The 19,544-nt window shown below is 38.1% G+C and overlaps 2 non-coding genes across 2 annotated transcripts; both read left to right on the plus strand.

The window, feature by feature from the left end:
- Nucleotides 1-2,318: 2,318 nt before the first annotated feature.
- On the plus strand, nucleotides 2,319-2,425 carry LOC148580652 (small nucleolar RNA R71). The gene has a single exon (XR_015895673.1). It is a non-coding gene; the product is annotated as a small nucleolar RNA R71 (small nucleolar RNA).
- A 16,526-nt stretch (nucleotides 2,426-18,951) lies between these two features.
- LOC148580653 (small nucleolar RNA R71) lies at nucleotides 18,952-19,059 on the plus strand. The gene has a single exon (XR_015895686.1). It is a non-coding gene; the product is annotated as a small nucleolar RNA R71 (small nucleolar RNA).
- Nucleotides 19,060-19,544: the final 485 nt, after the last annotated feature.

Here is a 19,544-nt window from a genome sequence, read left to right on the forward strand (position 1 = left end):
CATCTGATCCATGAATGGAAGCGGGAAATGATATTTTTGTGTAGCCTCGTTGAGCTTCCTGTAGTCTATGCACATCCGCCATCTTGTGACTGTCCTTGTAGGAATTAGTTCGTTCTCTTCATTGGGAACCACGGAAATTCCTCCCTTTTTTGGGACGACATGCACGGGGCTAAACCAGGGGCTGTCTGAGATTGGGGTAAATTACCCCCCCTTGCCACAACTTTATAACTTCCTTCTGTACCACTTCCTTCATGATTGGGTTCAACCTCCTTTGGGATTGAATGGATGGTTTGGCATCTTCTTCTAGCAGTATCTTGTGCATACATATGGCCAAACTTATCCCCTTCAAGTCAGCAAGAGTCCAACCAATAGCATCTTTGTGGTTTCGCAGTACTTTGAGCAGTTCATCCTCTTGATCTTGGCTGAGGAAGGAGCTTATAATCACTGGGTAATTTTCATCTTCTCCTAAGTACGCATATTTGAGAGAGGGTGGCAATGCTTTGAGTTCAAGTTTGGGTGCTTCTGACTTTTCGTTCTCTTCCTTTGGTGCACCTTGTATTTGACTTTTTGCTGTTGCAACCTCTTCACTACACGTAGACTCCTCCTCTATTATACCTTCAGGTTCTTCTTCTTCAAAACTTTCCTGCACTATGTCTTGAAGTGAGTCCAACCTCATACATTCTCCCATTTGCTCTGGTGGGTAACTCATGGCCTTGAACACATTGATCGTCATCTTTTCCTTGTGTAATATCAGGGTGAGATCTCCTTTTTGTACATCAATTACAGCTCCAGCAGTGGTCAAGAATGGCCTTCCCAGAATAATGGAAGCCTTGGCTTCCTCCTGCATGTCCAGCACTACAAAGTCTGCTGGGAAGATAAAATCTCCCACCTTCACCAGCAAATCTTCTACGATGCCATGCGGGAATTTGAACGATCTGTCTGCGAATTGTAAGGGCATCTTTGTTAGTTTAGCTTCCTCAATCTTCATCTTTCTCATCATAGCTACTGACATCAAATTGATGCTGGCTCCTAAGTCACACAGAGCCTTTTCCACTTTGATTTCCCCTATAATACAAGGGATTTGAAAACTCCCGGGATCCTTCAATTTCTGGGGTAGTTTATGCTGAATGATAGCACTACATTCTTCGGTTAGTATCACAGTCTCGTTGTTCTTCCAGCTTCTCTTCTTAGTCATGAGCTCCTTTAAGAACTTGGCGTAGAGTGGCATTTGTTCTATTGCTTCAGCAAAGGGTATGTTGATTTGCAGTTTCTTGAAGATTTCCAGAAATCTCGAGAACTGATTGTCATCCCCTTTCTTCCTTAATTGCTGAGGGTATGGGACTCTTGGGGTGTCTGGCTTCAGCACTCCTTCCCCTTTTTGTAAATTTAAAGTGGGAACTTGAGCTTCGTCCTGCTATTCTTCCTCTTTAGTTGAGTCCTCTTTTTGTGGTTTCTGGGGGGTTTCCTTCAGTTCCTTCCCACTCCTAAGGGTGATAGCCTGACACTCCTCCCTTTGTGTTGAGCTAGTCTTGCTGCGAAGGTTGTGGCAGGGGATTTGTTTGAATAAGTAGCCAATTTGTGTCTCAAGTTTCTTGATGGCAGCATCCTGATTCTACATATTGGATATCACCTCTTCTCGGAATGCTTTACTATCTTGAATCTCTTTGCTTATGCCTTCAAGTAGATTCTCAATCCTTGAGATTCTTTCATCAAATGATGATAGGTCAGGCTGAGTAGGGTTATTCTGGCCTTGATATGAATGTGGGGAGGTGTTGTTATGGGGGTGTTGATATGGTCTAGATGTGAAGTGTTGGGTGGCTGCATTGTTTGGATTTGGGCATCTTTGATCAAGGCTTTGGTCTTGTTGATTTCTCCACCCAAAGTTTTGGTGATTCCTCCATCCAGGGTTGTAGGTCTTGGAGTATGGATCATGGTTTTGCCTAGGTGAATTCCCAATGTAGTTGGCTTGCTCCTGACTACCCTCTGCTTCTTCATTCACTCCTTCTTGGGTTGTTGATGAAGTGGAGACTGCTGCTACTTGGTTCCTCTCCATCTTCTTGGTGAGGTCAGCCAGCTGCTGGGTAATGAGCTTGTTTTGGGCCAGCAGAGCATCTACATTGTTTAGCTCCATTACTCCTCTTGTGTTCCCTCTTTCGGAAGCATAGAAGTAGTCGTTCTCTGCTACTGTTTCAATGACATCTATGGCTTCCTCAATAGTCTTCTTCTTGTTTAAAGATCCTCCGGATGAATGGTCTATGGCCTTCTTTGACTCATAAGAGAGCCCTTTATAGAAAATGTGCAGCTGCACCCATTCGTTGAACATATCTGGTGGGCACCTCCTTGTTAAGTCTTTAAACCTCTCCCATGCTTCATATAGAGTCTCACCATCTTGTTGCCTGAAAGTTTGGACCTCAGCTCTCAGCCTATTGATTCGTTGAGGAGGGTAAAATCTTGCTAAGAATTTTTTCACCACGTCTTCCCAAGTTGTCAAGCTCTCGCTTCGGAAAGACTCCAGCCACTTAGCTGCCTTATTCCTGAGTGAGAATGGAAATAAGAGCAGTCTATAGGCGTCAGGATGAACACAATTAGACTTCACTGTGTCACATATTCTCAGGAAGGTGGTTAGATGTTGATTGGGGTCCTCTTGGACACTCCTTCCGAACGAACAGTTGTTCTGAACAAGGGTGATGAGCTCTGGCTTCAGTTCAAAATTGTTGGCATGGATGGTTGGCTTTTGAATGCTACTTCAACAGTTCCCTGGGTTTGGATTGATGTAAGAGCCTAAAACTCTTCTATCCTCCCCAGCATGATTGGCTCCACCTCCTCTGCCATGGTTGTGAGCCTCTTCTTCATGATGGTGTTCCATGTTTTCTTCCATGTTTGGTTCAAAGTATTCCTCAAAGTGTTCCTCCTCTTCTTCACCACCAACTACACGTTTTTCTCTTGCCTCCTTCCTTAGTCTAAGGAAGGTTCTCCCAGGTTCAGAATCAAAGGAAGTTGAAGCCCCGCTTCTTCTCCCTGTCATACAACCAACAAGTACAAGCAAAGAGAATAGGTGCAGAAAGTATATCTGTCAGAATTACTGTTAGTATGAGTGATGCAATATATCAAACAGTTAGTGCGTTAGTGAGATGAATAGTAAATAACAAAGAAAAAGTAAGGGGGAAGGGAAGAAGTTATCTAAAACGGAAAGTAAATGACTCAAACAGAAATTTAAATCAAACAAAAATAAAATGCTGAATCTAGTTATCCTCCAATCTAATCATTGTTGATGCACAATCAATCCCCGGCAACGGCGCCATAAACTTGATGCACGGAAAACTTATCTCACAACAAATTCTCTTCGGCAAGTGTACCGAATTTGTCGTCAAGTAAAAACTCACAATAGAGTGAGGTTGAATCCCACAAGGATTGATTGGTCAAGCAACTTTAATTAGAGGACTGTTCTAGTTGAGCGAATCCAGAATTTGAGTTGAGCATTGCAGAAAATAAAATGGCGGGAAGGTAATTGACAGGAAAGTAAATGCTAGAATTATAGATCTGAAAGTAAATGACGGAAGGTAAATTGCAGAATTGTAAATGGGAATGGGGGAATTGCTCATTAAAGTAAATAACAGAAATTAAAGAGAATGGGTAAGATCAGAAATGGGGAGTTCATTGGGCTTAGGAGATGTTGCATTCTCCGGATCAATTTCATTTTCATCTCTTCCTCAATCAATGCACTCATTGATCTCCTTGGCAATCTTAAGTGATTGAATTACAATTTCTTGTAATTCAATCTCTCAAATCTTGATCAATAGCCAATTCCTTGGTCAATTGCTCATGAGAAGAGATGAAGTATGGTCACTGATTATACCACATGCATTTCCCAAACCAAGTGTTGAGAGGATTATAATCACATATCCATTCAAACCCAATTTGGTCCAGCATGAGAAAGCATTTCTAGCTTGATCTCTTCATTCCTCTTTCAAGGTTCAGAAGAGATCCAAGTATGAATAGCTTCTTTTTCAAGATAACTACTCAATTGGATGAAGATCGAATTTCAAGTAAAATTAAGAGAAAAGATAGAAGAAGAATAATGAAAACTAGTATTGATCCATCAAATTACAACAGAGCTCCCTAACCCAATGACAGGGGTTTAGTTGTTCATAGCTCTGGAAAATGAAAACAAAGATGGAGAATACATGATGAAAACTTAGAAGTGCAGAGAAAGTAAATACAGAGAGTAGTTCTATGCTAAGAGTCTCCCTATAATTTCCAACTCCCTAAAATATTTCAAAGATACTCCTATATATACTACTCTTCTGTTCTTCTTGTTGATTCTTCAAGTCTTGGGCCTTTGGATCTTGAGTTGGAAGCAGTTCTCTTCTTCATTGGGCTTAGCTTTTACTTGCAGAGAGAAAGTATGAAGTGGGCAGGGGCTTTGGCTCAGGAAGTTAGTGGTGTTAACGTTCAGTGAAAATATGGGTTCGAGAACGTTAGTGACAATCACCTTTTTTTACTAACGTTCCTCAACAAAGTTAAAGGCCACGTTAACCTCAACGTTAGTGGCACAAACGTTGCCACTAACGTTTCCACTATGTCCTTCGCACACGTTGTTGGGACTCAACTTTCCCAATAACGTTGAGAAGCCTCTCCCTTCCCTACGTTAGAGCCCACGTTAACTTAGTTAATGTGGCTCTTTTAACGTAGGCTTGCCATCCTTCGAGAACGTTAGTGACACTTACCATTGTCACTAACGTTCCAAATTGCCCCTATTTTCCACGTTAGAGTCCACGTTAACTAGGTTAACGTGGCTTCTAACGTGGCCTTGCTAGCCATCTCCAACGTTAGTGACAAAGTTGAGTGTCACTAACGTTGGCTCATCCTTCCCTTATCCACGTTAGCTTCCACGTTAACTAAGTTAACGTGGGAGTTAACGTGGCTCATGGTGGCATGTGTGGCTCCTTCCAACGTTAGTGACAATGTTGGGTGTCACTAACGTTGGCGATCACCTTCTTTCTTCACGTTAGCTTCCACGTTAACTAGGTTATCGTGGGAGTCAACGTGGCTCATTGGGGGCTTGTGTTCTTCCAACGTTAGTGACAATGTTGGGTGTCACTAACGTTGTCGACCACTTTGTTCCTTCACGTTACCTTCCATGTTAACTAGGTTAACGTGGGAGTTAACGTGGCTTAATGTGCTTTGGCCAACGTTAGTGACAATGTTGAGTGTCACTAACGTTGGCTCCCCCCTTCCTTCTTAACGTTAGAGGCCACGTTAACTAGGTTAACGTGGACTCTAACGTGGCCACTCATGATCTTGGTTCAACGTTAGTGATAATGTTAAGTGTCACTAATGTTGGCTCTATTTCTTAACGTGGGCAATGATGGCTTCAAGAGCGTTATTGGCAATCACTTTTCTTATTAACTTTGCAAGTTACTCCCATTCCACGTTAGTGTTAACGTTAGTGCAACTAATGTAGCCACTAATGTGGTTCTTCTTTGCTTCCTTTGACCTGAAATTAAGCAATAAAGTGCATCAAATTTCTAGTCCAAGTCATGGGAAATGCAACATCTATTTTGTCCTTAAATTCATGCAAAATCCTCATGAAATCATGTAAAATGCACAATGTATGCTTGAATCAAGATGTAAGTGAATATCTACCCAAAACTAGCTTATTTCCTAAGAAAATGCATGAAACTACCCTAAAAACAGTAAAGAAAAGGTCAGTGAAACTGGCCAAAATACCCTGGCATCACCTTTTCGCAATTCCAGGACTAACTATGTTGCCCTATTTCGTTCACTAGTCTCTGTCTGTTTTTCTATCATTAAAACTTTACAGACTTTTTCTTCGATTTTTATCTTTTCTTCAACTTTTTATCTTTTATTTATCTTTGCCTCACTAATATGTTTTTACCACTCCCTAAGTGTTTTATGAAAGTAATTATCAGATTCTGTGCTTAAAGTTGTCTTTCTAAAACTTTTACAGAAAACTGCCTTTTCTGCATTATTTTATTATTTTTATTAAAATATTATTTTTAATTAAATATTATTATTTAATATTTTATTATTTTTTTATTATTTTATCATTAAATTTTCGAAAATTAACTTACTTTTACTTTTAACCTTTAAAATTCACTTTTTACCACCCGTAACTTTTAATATTTCTACTTTTACCACCCTAACTTTCTGAAATTACTAAATAACCCCCCAAACACCAAATTAATTACTTCCTTGCCCTTTTATGAATCAAAAAGGTGTTCTTCATTGTTCTTCATCACACTCAAAGTGTTCTTCATGTTCTTCATAAATTCTTCAGATTCCTTCTCTGTTTTTACCCGTTTTTCAGTCTTTTCAGGAACCGATTTTTACTATAATTCATAATAAATTAGCAGCCACTAAAACCCCATATTTTCTACATTGTTTAAACACAAATTGAACCTCAATTTAAGCTTAGGGTTTCGTTTTTCCAGCTGCCCCAAGAACATGAACTTTAAAGCTTGAATTTCATCAAATTTCATCAAAATTTCACCAAATTTTCACCAAGAATCAATCATATATGCAACCAATTTTTAGCACAGACAAATAATACAACATTCACACAACTCAAACACAAATAATCAAGATTAATTTTGTGACACCCTACCTGGTTTTGCTGCTCCTAATTCGGTTAAACTTTCAGGTGGTCCTTAAGCACTTTTTCCTCCTAAATCACATCAAGAACATCTTTAAATGCAAAAACTCTCAACTGACCAAATCTCACTCAGTATATTAGGAAGAGATATATCACCTTATACTTTCTGGAAATTCACGTTTCTTGGCCCTCAAGTGAAGTTAAGCATGATTCCTAAGGAAGAACATCAAGAAAACACATGTTTAAGCATGTTTCCTTGAAAACCGAATTGAAATGGGAGGGAGACAGCTATCTCACCTTATTTCCATCCTTGATAAGTTACATGGTTATGTAGAGGAAGAAGAGAGGATCATTTTGGTGAAATCGGAGTTTTGATTTGAGTTTTAGTTCAGAAGAAATCAAGCTTTGAAGATTAAGTGTTCATGAAAGTTTCTCTCTTTTCTCTCTTGTTATTTTCGGCCAAAATGATGAAATGAGACAGCCTTGTAGATCTTGGGGGTGTAAGGTGAGTTGTGATTGGTTGGCTTGGAGGTGGATTAAAATAATATTAAAATATCTCTGGTGTACAACTACTAAAACTAGGTGTATCGGAACACTCGTAAAAACATCTCTAAAAATTATTTTCTGAGCTACTAGCATAAATGACACTAGTAACATATTTATTATGAGAATAGTACATGTATAATGAGGCCTTAGCATTGCTAAATTCATCAGAGAGTGTTGGTGCTAAGCTGCACCAGTAAACCGTAAACCCGGTTAAACCGATTTTCTGTTTTTAACTAAAACTGACCAGGTAACCTTATAATATTATTCAAGAAGCTTCTAATACTAATATAATGATAATATCATCCTATTATCTCTCTTCTCTCATAAATCGAGTCTGGTTCGTCAAACTGAGACTATTTACAAAAAACCAAATTAAAATTTCTAACCGATATGGTTCAAAAACCAAGTTCTTCGTGACCGCGTTATTGAGCTTGTCTCGGAAAAGGTTCTAACTTAAAGATGACATAATGACAATGAGGATTGAGATACTTGATGATATGTCAAAGGTTTTCCCATTACTGATCTTCCGGAGAAATCCGTACTTTCAGAGAAGATTTCGTGTTCTCAAAAACCGGGGTTGTTACACCCACCTTCAAAAGTTACGTGAGAGGAACAGAGGTGGACTTCAGCACCAATGCCATAACATGGGTTCTTCAGCTGAAATCACCAAATTTTGATGAGCCCAGTTATCACGTGAGAATAAGTAATGGCCCCGACAATGATGAACTTGAAGAAATTGTGAATGATATGTGTGTTATAGGATCTGACTGGGAAAGGTATTCAGATAGAAGACCTCGGTTCATCAGGAGAGGAGACCTCATCCCGGAATCCAAGGGATGGTTTGAACTTGTGAGGAGATCTATCCTCCCAGCTGCACACAATTCTGAGGTCAACGTAACTCGAGCTACTATGGTACACTGCTTAGTAAAGGGTGGAAGCATTAATGTGAACGAAATTATAGCTGAGGGGATTCAAGAATCAGCCGAGAAGAATGATCCAGGTGCTAGACTTTGGTTCCCCAGCACCATCCTTAGGCTGTGTACGAAAGCCAAGGTAGTCTTCGAGGACAGCAACCCAACTTGGGTAAACCCTGGAAGGATGGTTACACTCCAGCGTATAACGTATGTGACACCCGCCCAACAACAAAGAAGGCCTCAATTAGGGAGAAGAACACCACAAGAAGAACCTCACCAAGAAGAACCTCAACAGGAAGAATATCAGCAAGAAGAGTACTATCACTACAAGAAAAACACCCATTCAGCCACACTTTTTTTAAGCTACATTTGAAAAGCGTAGCCTATTCTCAGAATAGGCTACGCTTTTTTGCATGGTGCCCTTTTATAAAAGAAAAGGAAACACTGTTGAGGCATCACTTCAAAAGCGTCTCCTTAGATATTTTAAATATCACTTATAAAGCGTAGTCGAATCTAAAAAGCTATAGATACACTTTTTTGATTAAAAGAAGCGCTTTTAAAACGTAACCTGTTTGTTAAGTTTTGGGTGCGCTTCATAATTGTTGCCTAATCTATGTAAGCCCAAATCCCTGCGGGACTTGGTATTTTTTTTTTCCTTTTCAACCATACTTCACACCAGCACACGCCAAATTGGTGCCTCTCAGCTCTCACCACCAACACTCTGATCTCGTCGTTATCGAAGAACCACTTCGTGCCTCTCACCACCACCACTTCGTGCCTCTCACAACCCAAATACGTTTCGCCGTCGTCGTACCTACCACTCGAGATCCATCGGTGTCGCCACTCCAGAACCACAGCTCCTCTTCCACACTCACCGCTCCTCGTCCCCACTCGAGAGCCATCAGTCGTCAGCATTGGTAGTCAGCATCGTCAGCTTTGGTTGTCAGCATCGTCAGCACCAACCACTCGACGCTAACCCCAAATACGTTTCGATGCGTGCTCAGTTGCTCACATTGCTCGTCAGCATCGTCCTCCTGTCACTCACCATCGTGGTGGTGAAGGTATTTATTTTTAGGGTTCTAAAATTTCAGAGGGTTAGGATTCCGATTTAAGGGTTTTCAATTTGGGGGTTTGGATATGTTGCGGTGCGGGTGAACTCTCGTACCCTCATTGACTACGTTTCTGCTTTTTGTGTAGACTACTGCATGTTCTGAAGACCAGGAGGAAGACCAAGGCGGAGAAGAATCCATTGCCAGCACTTGATTATCAGATTACTTTATTGCAAGCTGGAGAAGAATCCATGGTTTCTGAACTTGAGGTAGCATACTGAACTTGTTCATGAGATTCCATTTCCTTAGCATACTGGACATCACTCTCTGTTTCAACTATGGATGCCAGTAGTTCATTATCTCATTTTCAGTTCTTCCTAGCAAATTTTGTGCTATCTGAGACCACCTGCTCAAATTTAAGATAATACGATATTTCTCATATGAGACTAATTTCATTTCATAAATTAATTCTAATGTAAATTTTAATTATAAATTAATTTATCTTTTAAAAAATATCAAAATTAATACTCTAAAAATATTTTATTAGAGATGCTTGTATGATTTTATAAAATATTTGTATAATTCAGTGCCAGTGATTTAACGTAATAAATGTTAAAAGTGGTTGTTGCTAACACCAAACTGATTTTTACGGATCAAAATTAAACTAAGACATGGAAACATGGAATAAAACAAGCAGCTTCAACATTTCAAGTTTTTCTAGTGTTTTTGGTGTATTGGTATCTTATCTTATAGCTTTGGTTTCTGAATTTCGTTGCTGTTGGAGTTTGGGTTGATTTTTGTGTTTGATGTCGTAAACTAATCCCAGTTATATATATATATATATATATATATATGTATTGAAAGGTATGACATAATAATTTTGTGTTTCCTTATTTAATTTCTACATTCGATAGCTGCTAAGCTGCAAATAAATGGTTGAAGACGTGCATTCAAATAGAATTTGATTTGATTGCAACGTTGATCTGCTAAATTAATTTACTTGTATAGTGAGTAATATCCCACTTTGGTTATGATATGTGTGATAATCATTGATTGGACTAAAGAGTAGGATAACTATATGCTGATATCAAAATGTGCTATTTAAATATTTCCTTTAAACAATTTTTGCATTTAACTTAAATTTTTTCTGATCCTCCTTCCCACTTTTTTCCCCTTCCTACTTATTGTAGGATGTGATTGTTTCATTTCTTTTGTAAGATTTTCAAGAATAATGTTCCTCTTTTGTTAAAGGGAGAGATTAAGCATCAAATTCTAAACAATTTATCAAGGACTTGGCAAGATTAATAGAGATCAAAAGCAGCTAACTTATCCTGTCAGGTCATGGTACCAGCCTCATTCATTGGGGCACTAGTTTATGCAATAGCTGCTGTTTTTGCAGTATGTCAGTTCAAAACTAACTAGTATTTAGCTACTAAGTAAAGGAAATATTTGCACTGATAGAGACACAATACACAATACACAATACACAATGCACATAGATATCCAAATCAGTTAGATATCTATGTTTATGAGTTACAAAATATAAATCTGATTAACTTGTTTCTAAATTATTGTTAACAAGTATAGACTTTTCTGACCTGTCCTCCTCTTGTGGTTTTTCTGCTGATATATAATTCAGATTCAACTTTTATCTCAGTTAAAGTAAGTAATCAAACAAGTTCTCCTGGTTCTGTTCACGTTGATAATTTCGATAAGGTGAGCTTTTTATAGCCCTTTCACCACTGAATCAAAATTCTTATTTCTTAATTAATTGGTGGATTCCTTATTGTGTGTGATGATGGTATTAGGGGTAGTGCTAATTTTGCTACCTCCTTCAAATGTCAATGCAGTTTGAGCATTTTGATGATTTCACTATAGCTTCTTCATGGGAAAGGTTTGTTTATTTTTTGAGCCCTCTTCGTTCAAATTTGCATGAAATCTCAATTACAAGGACACTTTATAGCATTACTGTAAGAGAAATGGTTCTTTGTGTTGAAATGATGCTACTCTACTGTCATGATAACATTATTCTTTTATGTTACTTAATAAATTTATTTTGTAGGTTCATTTCTAAAATTGAGGCAATTTGTCGTCCGTGGATGGCTGATGGTCCTAACAATTTATTGGTATTCTTGTTTAATTTCAATTTATTTGTATGCTTTGCTCTGTATTCTCTCTGGTTTTATTATTGCATTAGGGGCAAAGCTTTTTTGTTCTTCTATTGTGTACGATTGAATTTGTGCTATAGAGTTCCTGTTCTTGTTATGTAATTTGTATTAATGGAATCCAAAACAGTACAGGGACATTTGAGTTTTGAAATACTTTCAATTCTTATTATTAGTCTTCAATAGGTAGTGCAAGATCACTTGGAGGATTTTAATTTGTGTTGCCATGGAATATGTAATCCGACAGACCATTCCAAAGGTAAGCAGCACTGTATTTCTCAAAATTTGGAGGTGAAAAAGTTTCTGATTGATGCACTAATTTATGAAGTTTTATTCCTTAATTTGTCTTCAATTTTTTAAACCTTTTGCTTCAATTTACTTGTGTAACTTGATGTATTCTTGAATTATGTGTTATGTGCACTGGTGGAGATTTCGATACTTGTGTTCAGTGCAGTAAATTGCCGGTCCTACTTGTATTCAGTGCTGTGAGATTTTGCTAATCAACATGTTTGCTAGTAAATTTAGAAGTTCATATAGTTCTAATTTCTACTGTGTTGTGGGGGTGTTAGCTACTGGATATACCACTAATAGGAATTGGGGGTTTTAGCATTATACTGATTCGCGCAGCAGACTTTCATTTTCTCTTAGTGACATTTAATCGGAAAAGAGGAGAAACTATTAGTAAGTGTAGCTTCTGCTAAAGAGCTTCTCTTCATGTGGTATTTCAGGGTAACTCAAGAGCTTCTCTTCATCTTTATATTCATGTTTGGACGGCAAGTACTAAACTTTACCATTACAGACTAACTGTGATGCGAAATGCATGCTTCCATTTGGATTAAGTTAAAGGGTAATTCATTTTGTACCTTTATCTATATATGCTATACCTGCATGCAAATGGGCGTTGAATTCTTTGGATATGCATGGTTTAGTTAGCATTTAATTGGTTCAACTATATGGACTCTTGAAATATATTAAGAATATATATGATTTTTTTCCCTACCCAATTGCATAGGCAGTCAAATAATGCACACTTAGGAAATAGTTTCTTTTTGATTCCGTGGTTTATTCTTCTTGAGTGACTTGCATAATACATATTAGTGTTTTACATGTAGAAGATCAAAGTTTGTGAGATTGAGGGATTGCCAATAGACTAAAATGTATTCATAGCTTCTCCTAACCTGATCAAGCATGGTGGGGCTACAGATTTAATATGGTTTAAGGTATCAAGCCCATGAACTCCAAGGGAGAAGCTTACCAAATAATGCTATCAACTTTTTCCTGCATGATAATGATGTTGATTATTGCTATTTTTATTTTTGTATGAAAATAAGCAAGAAGAATTTTGTACCTTATGATGGAAATAATTGTCAAGGTTTGAGCTGATATTAAATGAAGTTTTGTAGTTGACTGATCTATAAACAGGTTATTGTTTCCCATGGAGATTGTGACAACTGCAGCTGAACTTGGGATAAAGCTAAACACTACCACAGTTGAAGAATCTGAACAAATGAAGAAAAAACTGGTTTACAACCCAGAGCTGAATTTTTTGTGGACCAGGACATGGAATTAGGTATCATTTAATCTTCAAAACAGCATTTAATTCAAACTTATGTCACTATTCTTAGTTGCTAGGTTAAAATGTTTATATTTTTAGGCTCAGATTTTCAGTTTATTTGCTTATAATCTTATATTTTAAATTGTTATCAATTTATTTCCATGTGACAGTTTTATTAGGTTAAAATGTTTATATTTTTAGGCTCAGATTTTCAGTTTGATGACACTTAAATTGTTATCAATTTATATCAATTTATTTCTTTTTCAGCTACTCATATCACATTATGTGTAGTCTTCAAAGAAACATGTGTGATAATGAGACAGGCCATGTCCTTTATGAGACCATGTTTGTTTAGAATGAATTCTTGGCACGAGGAATTAGGAATCACCTCCAGAATTCTCTTTGGACAGTTGATTCTGGCGGCTGCAGGTGTAGCTAAAGATCGCAAGTGCACTGCTTTTCCTCCTGTTAAACCGGCATTGGTTGCCTCCGGTACTCATTGGGTTGAATCAGACACCATGGCAGCAAACGATGGTAATCTCATTACTGCCACCACTTATGAAGGGCACCCTAAATTTATTCAACACTTTACGAAGGCACTAGGAGGCAACATAAGTGGCTCCAACAAAAAAAATTCTCTTTCTTTGTGGGGTACATTCAAATGATTTTCGGGCACACAACTCAGGGACTTGGTACCCAGGGCACTAAGGTCTTTGTTTATTCTCTTTTCTTTTATTTATTTTAATAATAGATTTAATTTGTAATCCTCTTTATATTCATTGATACATGGAAAGTAGTAGTTTAGACATGTTTCATTTTTTTTACTCTATTGTTGAATGATTGTTCAATTGGATAGTTGGATCCATTATTTTATGTACTAATATATTGTAACATTACACAGTGCTTGTGAATCTTTAGAATGTATTTGCTGTGTTTTGCTAGAATAATTTTTAGTTTAGTATAATTGTGTATTTATTTTTATTTTATAATATTTAATTTATTTAATTAAAAATACATAATTATATATATAATCTTATTATTAAATATTATGTTGTACAAAAAATTATTAGAATATTATATATATATATATATATATATATATATATATATATATATATATAGAAAATTAAAAAAAAACAATGAAGGACCTAAGGCTACACTTATATAGAGTAGCTATAGTATACAAAAAAAAAAGTGGGACCTAAGGCTACACTTATAAAAAGTAGCCATGGTATACAATGTGGCTACGCTTTACAGGTGATGCAGTAGCGTTGAAAACCGTAGCCTATTCTGGCAAAAATGGAAGCTGAAAAGCGTAGCCTTTGGTCCTGGACAGCATCACTTGAAAAACGTACCCTATTCCTAAACGTCAAAAGCGTAGCCCTTGGTGCAGAAAAGCGTAGCCTTTGAGAATAGACAACGGCCGAATAGGAATCACCCCAAAAAGCATAGCCGTAGCCCAAAAAGCGTAGCCGTAGCCTAAGGCATCACTTTTTTTTACTTTTGGGTACACTTTTCAAGTGTACCTGAATGGGTGTTTTTCTTGCAGTGTATGATCCAACTAACATCAACTTGAATCACATTCACGGAGCCATTGAGGAGCTAGCGAGAAGTTATATGGAGGGACAAGAACAACAACTGCACGTTCAAGCCCAAAGGATGGATCGTCAAGAAGAACTCCTTTCTAATTGGATGAATCAACAAGGGGAGTGGCTGAAATAGCAAATGGAACATTATTCCTAGCTCACTCAAGCCATCAATCAAGTGACTGAAAGGCAAGAGCGTCAAGATAAACGCCTTCAAAAACTCAACCAACGCCAGCTAGCTCAGACGAAGGCATTCAATGAGTTCAGCATACTGAATGAAAGACGGCAACTACATAGGGAGGAGTTCAACATAAACACTCAAGCCAAGTTGAACTATATGTCTAGCCATATGCATAATCTACACTCTGCAATCCCTAGGTATGATGAGATCCAAAAAGATCTCACAGAACAAGAGGAAAGGAAGGTGAAACAGCAGAAGGAAACATTGAAAAAGAAGATGGAAGATGCTGGCTTCTGGAAGAAGTTGATTGGAAAAACCAAGGGAAGTGGGAGTGCAAGCACTCAAGAAAAACACAAGGAGGACAAACAGGAAGGAGAGCATGAGCACCCCCAAGAGTAAAAGGTGGTGGAGTTCCCTCATTGTTCCATCTTTCTTTTTCAAGTTCTTTTTTTTAAATAAGGAAAATCATGTATGAAATAGAATATGCTTCCGTAGCTTAGGAATTTTCAATTCTGTCTTTAAGTTTGCTTTTGCCTAGGTCTATGCTTGCTAGTCAAATTGCCTGCCTTCATTTTCATCTTATTTATTGTATACTTGTCCTTTTAAGTCCAATAAAAAGAGATGTTATGAAAGACCAGAGTGATGTTCAAGTTGTGGAGTAGGTCCTTAAATTTGTGGTGTAGTAATCACTTAGCTAAGTTGGTTCACCAACAAGGTGGGAAGGCAACTATCTGTCTTGAATCATATGCTTGAAACACACCCCATGAGACTGGCTAAATAATAAGATCCTAATAAGAAAAAGGAAAAAACAATAAGGGTTGAAAAAGAAAGAAAAGTTAATAAACAATAAGGCTAGGCACCAAGGGCTTGAATATTGAGGGATGTGTCTGTGGTGCTCTTGTACCAAGGATCTGCTTGGATGAATAAGTTCTTAGGAGTGCTTCATCACTTGGTAACTTGGGTTAACTAACCCGGGATTATCAACTGAAAATCCACTATCAAGAGCAACCTTGCTACAGAACATTTAGTAACTCAAAGAGGTGCTAGACACCAAGACCTCAAGGAAAGAAAATAACAAACCATGTGCCTGTGGTGTGCATGTATGGGGGAGAAAGACTTGAGGGAGTAAGTCCTTAGGGGTGTTTCAACACCTAGCACCTTGAACCAACTGGTTCGGGAGTGTTGGCTGAAAGCTTATCTTAAAGAGTCGCCCCCTCACAGAACACTTAGCCTAAGGAAGAAATAAACCTTGGAAAGACAAAGGGATCAATAAATAAAAGTCTCAAAGGGTGCAATCAAGTGAGTATTCCAAGGCATGATAAAGGTCTGATAGCCAGTAAAGGAATGAACCTAAGTTGCTATGCATGAAACCCCATAAAACCAAGAACATGACTTCCACAATAATGATTCATTCCTCTTGTCATTTCATTCATCATTCTCTTGTTCCAGTACTTGCTTAGGGACAAGCAAGCTTTAAGTTTGGTGTTGTGATGCCAGGGCATTTTGGCCAGTTTCACTGACCTTTTCTTTATGGTTTTAGGGTAGTTTCATGCACTTTCTTAGGAAATAAGCAAGTTTTGGGTAAAATTTCACTTACATATTGATTCAAGCTAACATTGTGAATTTTATATGAATTCATGAGAATTATGCATGAATTGAATGACAAATTGGATGATGTATGTCTCATAACTTGGACTAGAACTTTGATGCACTTTATTGCTTGATTTCAGGACAAAGGAAGCAAGGAAGAACCACGTTAGCAGCCACGTTAGTCTAACTAACGTGACCTCTAACGTGGAAGGGGAGCTAGCTTGCAACGTTAATGAGAAAAGTAATCGCCAATAACGTCCTCGAAGCCATCATAGCCCACGTTAATTGCCACGTTAACTACATTAACGTGGTAGTTAATGTGGAAGAAGAAAATGAAGCCAACGTTAGTGACACTCACCTTTGTCACTAACGTTGGACCAAGCTCATATTGGCCACGTTAAGAGCCACGTTAACTCAGTTAACGTGGACTCTAACGTGGAGGGAGCAAAGAATTGCCAACGTTAGTGACACTCACCTTTGTCACTAACGTTGGGATGAGCCACTATGAGCCACGTTAACTCCCACGTTAACTACATTAACATGGAAGCTAACGTTTGTAAAAGGGATAATGAGCCAACGTAAGTGACACTCACCTTTGTCACTATCGTTGGAGATGGCTAGCAATACCACGTTAGAAGCCACGTTAACCTAGTTAACGTGAACTCTAATATGGGAAGTAGGGGCATTTTGGAACGTTAGTGACAAAGGTAAGTGTCACTAACATTCTCGAAGATGTGGCAAGCCTACGTTAAAGGTCACGTTAGCCACACTAACGTGAACTCTAACGTAGGGAGAAAGGAGGATTCTCAACGTTATTGGAAAAAGTAAGTCCCAATAACGTGTGCGAAGGACCAAGAGGCAACGTTAGTGGTCACATTGATGCCACTAACGTTGAAGTTAACGTGGAGCATCCTTGGGTTAGGAACGTTAGTAAAAAAGGTGATTGTCGCTAACGTTCTCGAACCCACACTTTCACTTAACGTTAACGCCACTAACGTCCTAAGCTAGAATCCCTGCCTACTTCACACTTTCTCTCTGCAAGTAAAGCTAAGCCCACTGAAGAAGATAACTGCTTCAACTCAAGATCCAAAGGCCTATATCCAAGACTTGAAGAGCCAACTAGAAGATCAGAAGAATAGAATAAATAGGGAGAGCTTTGAACTAGAGGGGAGCTTTTTGGCATTATTATAATTACTCTCTGTATTTTACTTTCTCTGCACTTCTAGTTTAACTTTCAGAATGTACTCTCCATCTCTGCTTTCATTTCCCAGAGCTATGAACAACTAAACCCCTTTCATTGGGTTAGGGAGCTCTGTTGTAATTTGATAGATCAATAATAGTTTTCATTATCCTTCTTCTCTTTTTTCTCTTGATTTTACTAGAAAGCTTTCAATCTTCATCCAATTGAGTAGTTATCTTGGAAAAGAAGCTATTCATACTTGGATCTCTTCTGAACCTTGGAAGAGGAATGAAGAGATCATGCTAAAATTGCTTTCTCATGTTGGACCAAATTGGGGTTTGGGCGGATATGGTGACATATAATTCTCCCAATACTTTGATTTGGAAATACATGTGGTATAATCAGTGACCACACTTCATCTCTTCTCATGAGCAATTAGACCAAGGAATTGGCTATTGATCTGATTTGAGAGATTGAATTACCAAGGAATTGGAATTCAATCACTTAAGATTGCCAAGGAGATCAATGAATGCATTGATTGAGGAAGAGATGAAAATGAACTTTATCCGGAGAATGCAACATCTCCTAAGCCCAATGAACTCCCCATTTCTGATCTTACCCATTCTCTTTACTTTCTGCTATTTACTTTCATGCTAAACTCCCCTTCCCCATTTAAAATTCTGCAATTTACCTTTCGTTATTTATTTTTTGTAATTTACTTTTCCGCCATTTAATTTCCTGCAATTCTCAACCCAATTTCTGCTTAGCTCAACTAGAACATTCCTCCAATTAAAGTTGCTTGACCAATCAATCCCTGTGGGATTCGACCTCACTCTATTGTGAGCTATTACTTGACGACAATTTGGTATACTTGCTGAAGGAAATTTGTTGAGAGACAAGTTTCCATGCATCATGTGCCTCCAAATTTCTAATGGAGGACCTTGTTTCATTCATGAAACTTAAAGTGGCCTTAGATAGATCAGAGACTATATTTGCTAAGCTAGATGGATTCTACTCAGAATTCTCTGTCTGTTGCTGAGTGGATGATGGAAAAGGCTTGCTATTGCTAAACCTATTTCTTCCACCATTATTAAAGCCTTGTTGAGGCTTTTGTTGATCCTTCCATGAGAAATTTGGATGATTTCTCCATGAGGGATTATAGGTGTTTTCATAGGGTTCACCCATGTAATTCACCTCTGCTATTGCAGGGTTCTCAGGATCATAAGCTTCTTCTTCAGAAGATGCCTCTTGAGTACTGTTGGATGCAACTTGCAATCCATTCAGACTCTGAGAAATTATATTGACTTGCTGAGTCAATATTTTGTTCTGAGCCAATATGGCATTCAGAGTATCAATTTCAAGAACTCCCTTCCTTTGAGGCGTCCCATTACTCACAGGATTCCTTTCAGAAGTGTACATGAACTGGTTATTTTCAACCATGTCAATGAGTTCTTGAGCTTCTGCAGGCATTTTCTTTAGGTGAATGGATCCACCTACAGAATGGTCCAATGACATCTTAGATAATTCAGACAGACCATCATAGAATATATCCAGGATGGTCCATTCTGAAAGCATGTCAGAAGGACACTTTTTGGTCAGTTGCTTATATCTCTCCCAAGCTTCATAGAGGGATTCACCTTCTTTCTGTTTGAAGGTTTGAACATCCACTCTAAGCTTGCTAAGCTTTTGGGGAGGAAAGAACTTGGCTAAGAAAGCCGTGACCAGCTTATCCCAAGAGTTCAGGCTATCTTTAGGTTGAGAGTCCAACCATATTCTAGCTCTGTCTCTTACAGCAAATGGGAAAAGCATAAGCCTATAGACCTCGGAGTCAACCCCATTGGTCTTAACAGTATCACAGATCTGCAAGAATTCAGTTAAGAACTGAAAAGGATCTTCTGATGGAAGTCCATGAAACTTGCAGTTCTGTTGCATCAGAGAAACTAATTGAGGCTTTAGCTCAAAATTGTTTGCTCCAATGGCAGGGATTGAGATACTTCTTCCATGTAAATTGGAATTTGGTATAGTAAAGTCACCAAGCATCTTCCTTGCATTGTTATTATTTTCGGCCATGTCTCCTTCTTTTTCAAAAATTTCTGTCAGATTTTCTCCAGAGAGTTGTGCTTTAGCTTCCCTTAGCTTCCTCTTCAGAGTCCTTTCAGGTT

The sequence above is a fragment of the Arachis ipaensis genome, chromosome B10, assembly GCF_059453495.1.
Source record: "Arachis ipaensis isolate K30076 ecotype BB chromosome B10, ASM5945349v1, whole genome shotgun sequence".
Classification (NCBI taxonomy): Eukaryota; Viridiplantae; Streptophyta; class Magnoliopsida; order Fabales; family Fabaceae; genus Arachis; species Arachis ipaensis.